The sequence below is a fragment of the Schistocerca americana genome, chromosome 1 (genome assembly GCF_021461395.2).
Source record: "Schistocerca americana isolate TAMUIC-IGC-003095 chromosome 1, iqSchAmer2.1, whole genome shotgun sequence".
Taxonomy (NCBI): Eukaryota; Metazoa; Arthropoda; class Insecta; order Orthoptera; family Acrididae; genus Schistocerca; species Schistocerca americana.
Genome location: NC_060119.1, coordinates 106,096,701 through 106,106,099, shown reverse-complemented (window position 1 = coordinate 106,106,099; position 9,399 = coordinate 106,096,701). Strand labels below are relative to the sequence as shown.

The 9,399-nt window shown below is 46.7% G+C and overlaps 1 non-coding gene across 1 annotated transcript; it reads right to left on the bottom strand.

Annotated features, from left to right (window-relative positions):
- Positions 1–2,380: 2,380 nt before the first annotated feature.
- On the bottom strand, positions 2,381–2,455 carry Trnat-ugu. The gene has a single exon. It is a non-coding gene; the product is annotated as a tRNA-Thr (tRNA).
- Between the last annotated feature and the right edge of the window lie 6,944 nt (positions 2,456–9,399).

Below are 9,399 nucleotides of genomic sequence, written 5' to 3'. Positions count from 1 at the left end.
GATGAAGATGACAATTTGGGCAACGTATTTCCATAAGTGTTCGACGGATGACCACCCACAATATGAAAATTGTCCAGATGGGGAAACTAGTTGGTACAAGTGGCGCATTGCAGAGGCTACCGGACATCTGGACGAATATCAACACGACCAGCCGCTCTCCAAAGAAGTTAAAAAAGTCATTCATCCGACCTACGATGCCCTTTCGGAGGGCGAGTTATTCTACCGTTGCTTGGGAGGAAACAAACGAAATTCAAATGACAGTTTGAACGCGTGTGTTTGGAAGTTTCCCCCCAAGCATTTGCATTCTGGTGCGCAAACTGTGGAGATTCCGACTTTCCTGGCAGTGAGCAGCTTCAACGAAGGATATTCCGCAATTCTGAAGACCATGACAACGATGGACGTCACCCTGGGACACTATTCGACGCAGTTCGCCAAGCATTCGGACGACCACCGGATTCAAGCGGCCGAAAACAGCTGGTCACCGGCCGTACGAGCGGCTCTGGAGCAGCGCAGGATGGTCCAGATCGAGCAGAACGCCCTCTATGAGGAAGAGGAAGGACTATTTTTTGGACCTAGAATAGCAGATTGAACGTAAGTTGCATAATATTGCATTTATATGTAGTCAAATCTTCAAACGCGTTTTTCACGAAACGATTTTTTTTTATCGCGCGGTATGGTAACTTCAAATCTATTGAACCGAGTGGCATGATTCTTTGTTTCCGATGAAGCTAACTAAATTGTCTAGGAGTTGTAGCACTTTTATTTCGATCCATCAACTATAAATATTTTTACTTGGCTGACGAAGTCGAAAAATCGATGACACAAACCCTATTTTTGCAAATGGCCGCCATTTTGTTTCCTATGGTCCAAATAACTAACGTGAAGTACAACTCCTAGTGAATCTTATATACTTCGCTAACGTCGACTCAGTTTTGATTTCAGACCAGCCGGCTGACCTGTGACACACTGCGCGTGGAGGTCTACTTCGAAATTTTGTTTCGTGCCGACGGCACTTCCGCCTTTGCTCTTCGACATTTCCGGTCGAAGAAATTTCAGTTTGCAGAGGAAATATCAATAAACATTTTGACCAAATTTGACATTGATATCTACAACACACTCAGAGAAAAAAATTCTCAAAGAACATGCTTTTTTCGGGTCAAAGATAGTAAACCTCCTCCCCTTAGCAGATCTCACATCAACCAGTCGCTTACCCTGGTAAAGAGTTATCGAGAGACTTCTATCCCCCTCTCGCACTTCTTCCACTTCTCACACTACTGTGCCGTTTCCACTCTCAGTGTTAAGACAGCCGTTATTCTCCTTTACAACTTCTCTTGTTACATGAAGAATGAAATTCAAAATTAAAAACGAGTGTAACTAACAAACTGTTTCGGCTGCCGTAACTGCATTTCTCAGTTAACATTCTTCGAGTCTGAGAAGAGGTGCCGTGGTGAGGAGTGAGCTGCCGTAAGACGTTGAGTGCTTCATCAGACGCTGATGGTTTTGGGAAACGAAGTGAGGCGACGGCGCAGCTGAATTTGTCGCATTACGTGTACGCGCCTCCAGGTAATAGGCGAAGCGCGGGCAGGCGGAAGTGGGAGGGGAAGGGACAGGAGGGAGAGGCGCTTCGTTTCCTGAGACCGGGCCAGCCGAGCGGCTAGGGGGCAAGGTGCGCGCCGTAACTCATCTCCCAGGGAAATCGCGTTAGGCGGCGGCGGGCGAGCGAGCGGAAAATCTGACCACGCGTAATCGCATTTCCCAGGCGGCGCGCCGCGTCGGGACGTCAGAACGGGAGGCCCGGGAGCCGCGGGGAAGAAGCGCCACCTGCGCCTCCCCCGCCAAGTAGCGCGCCGCCGCCCCCCCAGAAGCATCAACCCCCGCACCAGATCAGACGGCAGCCAATACAACCGCCAAAGTTTATCCGTCAACTAAACTTCACAGTCAAAACATTTAACACTCAACACCTACTGACTACTGCAGCTCGAAAATAAGCGATTGAAAGCAAATGAGCGTCATATAAGAGGGCTCTCCAGAAAGTAACAAACGTTTTGAAACAAAAAATTTATAACATAGAAAATCCAAATTTTACTGTCTACATTTTAAAGGTACATTATTAAGCTATTTCTCTACATAGTCGTCATTTAAAGTGAGGCTCTGATCACACTGTGAGAAGGTTTTCAGTATAGCCTCCGCAGAAATCACTTCAGCGTCAGCATCAAAGCGTTGTGCAGCAAGCCATGTCTTCATTGCTAGGAAGAGGAAGTAGACGGTCGGCGCCAAATCCGGGCTGTATGGTGGATGATCAAACACGTCCCATTCAAAATGAAGACCCTAAGCTGTCGGCAGGCGTTGATATACATCAACGGGGACAGTTGAAAATGTGTGCCCTGACCGGGACTCGAACCCGGAATCTCCTGCTTACATGGCAGACGCTCTATCCATCTGAGCCACCGAGGGCACGGAGGATAGTGCGACTGCAGGGATTTATCCCTTGCTCGCGCCCCGTGAGACCAACATTCCCAAATTAATGTCCACACACTACATTGGTAGTGTTCCTCCCAATAGTGTGCGACATTGAGTTGGGAATGTGGGTCTCAAGGGGAGCGTGCAAGGGATAAATCTCTGCAGTCACACTATCCTCTGTCCCCTCAGTGGCTCAGATGCGTCAGCCATATAAGCATGAGATCCCGGGTTCGAGTCCCGGTCGGGACACACATTTTCAACTGTCCCCGTTGATGTATATCAACGGCTGTCGACAGCTTAGGGTCTTGATTCAATAATTATTTAATTCTAGAGAGCTGCATGGTCACCAAAGGCATCTGTTCTTTAAGACATTATGAAACTTTCCTGACAGATTAAAACTGTGTGCCGGAACGAGACTCGAACTCGAGACGTTTGCCTTTCGCGTGCAATCTTTGAGGTTTGCCGATGACACTGTAATTCTGCCAGAGACGGCAATGGACACCAAAGGGCAGTTGAATTGATTGGTTAGTGTAAATTCTTCGTTTGTGTGGCCATAGTGCCATGTGTGGAACGAAAGGTTGAAACCGATAATGCGGTTCAATATAAATACTGACTCAGACAGTGCTTGCATTTCTTTCTTTCATGTTCGGTCTCAGCCAACGTAAATCGTAACTCACGCTACTAGTTTATACAGTTCCTGACTTTTATTTCCATTGCTATGTTTGCGGAAAATCTACTTCAACATATAGAAGTTGTGGCAAACGTAATCGACTGTTTTTCCTATAATGATGGATGCTCTCTAACATCCTTCACCATGGTTAACCAACAATAGTTGGTTTTCAGATCTCCTTGGAGCCGACTGCTACGGTCGCAGGTTCGAATCCTGCCTCGGGCATGGATGTGTGTGATGTCCTTAGGTTAGTTAGGTTTAAGTAGTTCTAAGTTCTAGGGGACTGATGACCATAGATGTTAAGTCCCATAGTGCTCAGAGCCATTTTTTTCTCCTTGGAGCTCTGGGTACGTGGCAAAAACAGGCGACTAAAACAAGAAAATGCGCTTACATAACTACTCTTGTCTTAATATTTTAGTGTCGTCAGCAATTTTGCGCGAAATGCTTGTTTACGACCGGGTGAATATTTTTCCAAAGGCAAACAACTGGACGAGGAATGTTTTGAATACGCTTTCTCGCTCAGTAAATTTATACGGAAAAGTAGAGAGAATTTCGTTTGCATGAAATATTAGAAGAAAGGCGATCGACTAGCTGCCGTCGCGTTGTGCAGACAGTATAATTCAATTGCGACAGCAATTCAATTAAAACCGAAGTAGCGTTCAGGGGAGAAAAAGGAAAGTGAAAAGATTTCAATTCATTCAACCGAAACAGGCAGAGTATTAAGGTTTGAAGAGAATTGGGAGCCGCAGAAACGCAAAAAAAAAGTACTGTGCCGAAAGGAAAAACAAACAAAACATGATTTCTCTCGGACATCAAATAAATTAAATATCGGAGCGATGCGACGCAGTGGTTGGCGCTAGTTTCCTCTCCGGCAATTACGGTTTCCTCAAAATCGCTTCAGGCGAAACCAGGAGTGTTGTAGCTGTATACGATTGAGCTGACGGGGAGGGAGGGAGGGAGGGAGGGAGGGAGGGAGCGAGAGAGCGGTCTTCGGACACTTTTAGCTGCTAATACTTAGATATTTATATTTTCTTCCTTTATTTAAAGAGTACGGATTAGGACCTTCGAGTGGCTCTCTCTTACACTGGACCAAGCCTTCACATATACAAGTTCAAATGTGTGTGAAATCTTATGGGGCTTAACTGCTAAGGTCATCAGTCCCTCAGCTTACACACTACTTAACCTAAATTATCCTAAGGACAAACACACACACACACACACACACACCCATGCCCGAGGGAGGACTCGAACCTGCGCCGGGACCAGCCGCACAGTCCATGACTGCAGCGCCTGAGACCGCTCGGCTAATCCCGCGCGGTCATATACAAGTGTTTTTGCGTTTCACTTTTATTAAAAAATAATACTTGTAAATTATTAATAGTGGTTAATAGAGTCTTTCGTCATTTCTTCATAGAAGTTACCTTTCATTCCTAAATAATAATGATATTAATAGGCAATAATATGTTCAAATGTGTGTGAAATCTTATGGGACCTAGCTGAGGCAATAATAATAATATGGCACCACCACCACCACCACCACCACCACCACCACTACTAGTTGTAGAGATGGTGTGCTTGTGGTGGTGATGTATTAGAAAATGCTAATCTGATGAAGGGTACATCCGCTTCTATACTCCGCAAGCCACTGTACAGTGCATCGTAATATTGGCGATTTTCTCGACTATTGAATTCGCATATTAAGTGACTGCCTATGTGTTTCTTTACACACATATCTCTCTTGTCTTATTCTGGTTGTTTCTTGGAGAGGTATATAGCGACGAACAGGAGAATATTGTTCCACAGGATAGAAGGTGTAGAGAAGGCGTAGCGAGGAGCGAGAAATCCATAAGTCTGCCCCAGGCAGGGATTTTGGAAAACGAGAAGGGTTTGACAGGAAGTGAGGTCGCATAATTGTCGTGGGATACATGGTGAGTACAAAAACAATGTTTTAACACATGTAGGTGAGGCACTGTCATCTAAAGATAAGTCACTAAGTTCTCTGATTGGTGGACTCCGTTACAGCTGTGCTGTGCTGTTAAGTTGAGTGTTGAGGTCGAGAAGTAGTACTGCAGGACCTGTGTAAGATGACGAGACTGTAAAGCACAGAAAGTGTATGGAAATTTCGCACGTATCTCGGACAAAATGGTGAAAATGGAAATGAGGTCAGTCACTAACGTATCTTTCGTAGGCGTTCAATACCCGCTCAAAGCCCCTTGAAATTCCCTGAGAAGAAGAATCCAAAGGAGGCATGATGCGAGTTGCTGGGCTCTTGGCATGTGGAAACAACGGAGAGGACGATGAAGAGCACTGAATCGTCGAGATAAAGGTCACAGGTGACTGGCGACTGAGCAGTGATATAGTTACTCAGGGAAGAAGTCGGGGATCAGCCATAGTGTTGTTGAAAGAACCACAGAAACTGCACAACAGCTGAATTGGATGATCAGATAAGACTTTTAACCAGCCAGTTTGTCACTGTAAGCCAATACTCAACACTGTATTGTTCTCTTCCTCGTAGGAGGAGAGTATGACGTACACTTGCACAGTTGGCTCACATCCTTTTGGTCAGCGTCAGCTGTCTGTCGCTCAGCTGTTATAGCCCAATTCTGGAGGCTTTTTGGGAAGATTCAATGCGGAAATCCTCTCACAAGAGCAATCAATATCCAAACGAGGCCCCAATGGCGGAATGCTATATCTTCTGGGAAACCATAGCTACAGGAATATTGGTACTGATAGAAAGTGCCTGCGTCGGTCGTTTTCGGGCAGTTTCTAAACCTACAAAATGAAAACCTACTGTCACATTCAGCGTGCAGTCTGCTGATAAAACGACGTTCGTTACGAGAGAAAGATCTTTTTTCCTGGTCCGAGTCTCGCGACTGGTCGTGGATGGGCCACGCGGAAGCTATAAATTCTCCTACACTGCGAAGCAAAGTTGCATTATCTGTGAACTGTGTAATAGCTTGTGTGTATCACTGTACGAGCATTTTAAGTGTCGGCTTACTTGGTGCTCTCAGACAGGATGCAGAAAAGTCCTGTTTTGGCCTTTTAGATTGTGGGAGGGATCCTCAAAAGCACAGTAGGCTCTTGTGCTAGCTACAAGAACGGACAGCTTATTAGAACATGTACTTAAGACATGCAAGAGCAACTTCCATGGTGTTAGAGGGAGCCACAGCGCGCAAGAACTAGTCGGAAGGTTGGTGACTCAAACAATAAGTAAAAAAAAGAGTTATAGTAGTCATGTCGGTCTCTGGCTTGATCCCCATGTGGAGTGTACATAATTTGTATTTTGTTCTTCCTAGAGTTCGCATAGACTGTACTGCGAAAACTGTACAAATATTAAAATTAGATTCGTTATCTCCTCTGTTAACTCACTTCTCCAATTTTTTTTTTTTTTTTACTCTAGCTCAAGTATCTGTCAGGTTTCTTTATTGCGATAACACACGAGCTGCGTTCAGTATGTAATGCTACACTTTTTTTCTCGGCCAATGTCGGTTGAAAAAATACGGAATTTGTTGCGGGACATCGTGGAACATACCCTCTTCAGGCGCTGAAGTTTCATCAACTTCCGATAGGTGGGGCGGAGCTATACATAGCATTTAAAATGTTGTCTGTAACGGAGGGGCGTTCCAAGCAGACAGCTTTCGTCGAGATAGGTGGGGCGGAGCTATACATAGCATTTAAAATGTTGTCTGTAACGGAGGGGCGTTCCAAGCACACAGCTTTCGTCGAGTTTCTTTTGGCGGAAAACGACAGCATCGTTGATATTTACAGGTGCATGCAGAATGTCTATGGAAACCTGGCAGTGAAGAAAAGCACGGTGACTCGTTGGGCGAGGAGTCTGTCATCGCCACACGGACGCGCAGTCCTGTCCGATCTCCCTCGCGCCGGTCGACCGCACAGAGCTCTGGCTCAGCTACGAAGGAAAAGTTCAAAGTCGCGCCCTCAGTCGGCAAAGCCTTGGCGACGGTCTTCTGGAACTCCGAAGGAGTTATTCTGTTTGATGTCCTCCCTCACGGTGCAAGGATCTACTCGGAAGTGTATTGTGCTAACCTCAGGAAATTGAAGAAACGACTTTAACGTGTTCGTCGCCAGAAAAAGCAAAGGAACTTCTCCTTCTGCATGACAACGCAAGGCCTCATAGAAGTCCGCGCACCCGAGAGCGCCTCGCAAAACTTCATTGGACTGTCCCTCCTCGTCCACCCTAGAGCCAGGATTTCGCTCCTTCCGACTTCCATCTGTCTGACCCAGTTAAGGACGGACTCGACGGGAAGCAGTACATGAATGATGGGGAGGTTATTGCTGCAACAAGGCGTTAACTGCGATGTCGATCAGTAGAGTGGTACCGTACAGGCATACATGCCCTCCCAGTAAGGTGGTGTAAAGCCATCGCATTGGACGAAGATTACGTTGAAAAATAGGTTGGGTTGTTTCTGAGGAAGGAGGCCAGACAGCGAGGTCATCGGTCTCATCGAAGTAGGTAAGGACGGGGAAGGAAGTCGGCTGTGCCCTTTCAAAGGAACCATCCCGGCATTTGCCTGGAGCGATTTAGGGAAATCACGGAAAACTTAAATCAGGATGGCCGGACGCGGGATTGAACAGTCCTCCCGAATGAGAGTCCAGTGTCCTAGCCACTGCGCCACCTCGCTCTGTGAAAAATAGGATTTTATAGCCAAATTAGTGGTGATTAAATATGGTATACTGGAATCCTGAATAAAACCAACTGGCTTTAAGAAAAAAAAAAATGTTGCGTTACTTATTGAACGCCTCTCGTATTTTAAGACGAACATAATTGTTCTTCGTTCTGGGCACCACAGTATTAAGTATTATGAAAGTAGGGCAAATTTTTTCACATACGCTTTTCCTATTAAGACTACTTCTCAGTTTGACAATTAATTTCGCGTTAAAAAGTAACTTGCGAGTGTTTATCTGTATAAAATACGTGCTACATTACCGCCACCAAACAGGAACACAGTAAATGTAAATGTCGTGTGACTAGGGCCTCCCGTCTGGTAGACCGTTCGCCACTTCAGCGACTTGCGCGTCGATGGGGATGAAATGATTTTGATTAGGACAACACAACACCCAGTCCCTGAGCGGAGAAAGTCTCCGACCCAGCCGGGAATCGAACCCAAGCCCTCAGGATTGTTATTTTGTAGCGCTGACCACTTTCTACCAGGGGCGGACAGGAACACAATAGCTATTGTGTCAACGTGCAGGTACTACTTCAGAACGAAACAGATTACCCGACACGACCAAGATCCATGAACGAAGCAATCAAGAGACGCACGGGATCGGAACTTCGCAGACTGTGCTCCATACTGGTATCCAGCTACGGGATCGCAGCAACTGAAATCTTGCGGCAGCGAAACGAGTTGTAGCTTTCTAGTCAGGTGAAGTGCAACGGATAGGCCTCGCCCGCAACGAAACAAGCTGGTTCTGAGATTGTGCTCCTAGCGCGTCCACCCTGCTGGCGCCACACTCAATCAGCAGCCGCCACACACTGCCCCGTGAAGCGTGACGACGCGGCCCGGCCGCCAAGGGTCACGGCCAATAAGAGCAAACCGCTGGCCGATACTCCGTCCGCGGTGAGGCCCGAAGCTGCATCCGCCGTACACAACACCGGCAGCCGACCAAGGTTGCTCACAAGTGTCGCTGCGAAAGAAGCAGCGTGTGACGTAAACAGGACAATGTGTAACATCAGCTCGCAGCGTACACAAATACAAACAAAGTATTCGCCAAATTTCGTTATCACAATATGAACGCCGGCCGCTATGGCCGAGCGGCTCTAGGCGCTTCAGTCTGGAACCGCGCAACCGCTACGGTCGCAGGTTCGAATCCTCCCTCGGGCATGGATGTGTGTGATGTCCTTAAGTTAGTTAGGCTTACGTAGTTGTGAGTTCTAGGGGACTGATGACCTCAGATGTTAAGTCCAAAAAATGGTTCAAATGGCTCTGAGCACTATGGGACTTAACATCTATGGTCATCAGTCCCCTAGAACTTAGAACTACTTAAACCTAACTAACCTAAGGACATCACACAACACCCAGTCATCACGAGCCAGAGAAAATCCCTGACCCCGCCGGGAATCGAACCCGGAAACCCGGGCGTGGAAAGCGAGAACGCTACCGCACGACCACGAGCTGCGGACTGTTAAGTCCCATGGTGCTCAGAGCTACTTGAACAATATGATCTAATAATCACTATAGCCGAACACATCATACTTTTACGTCTAAATACAAATGAAGAGCTTTCCTGGAAGTACCGCACCCGGT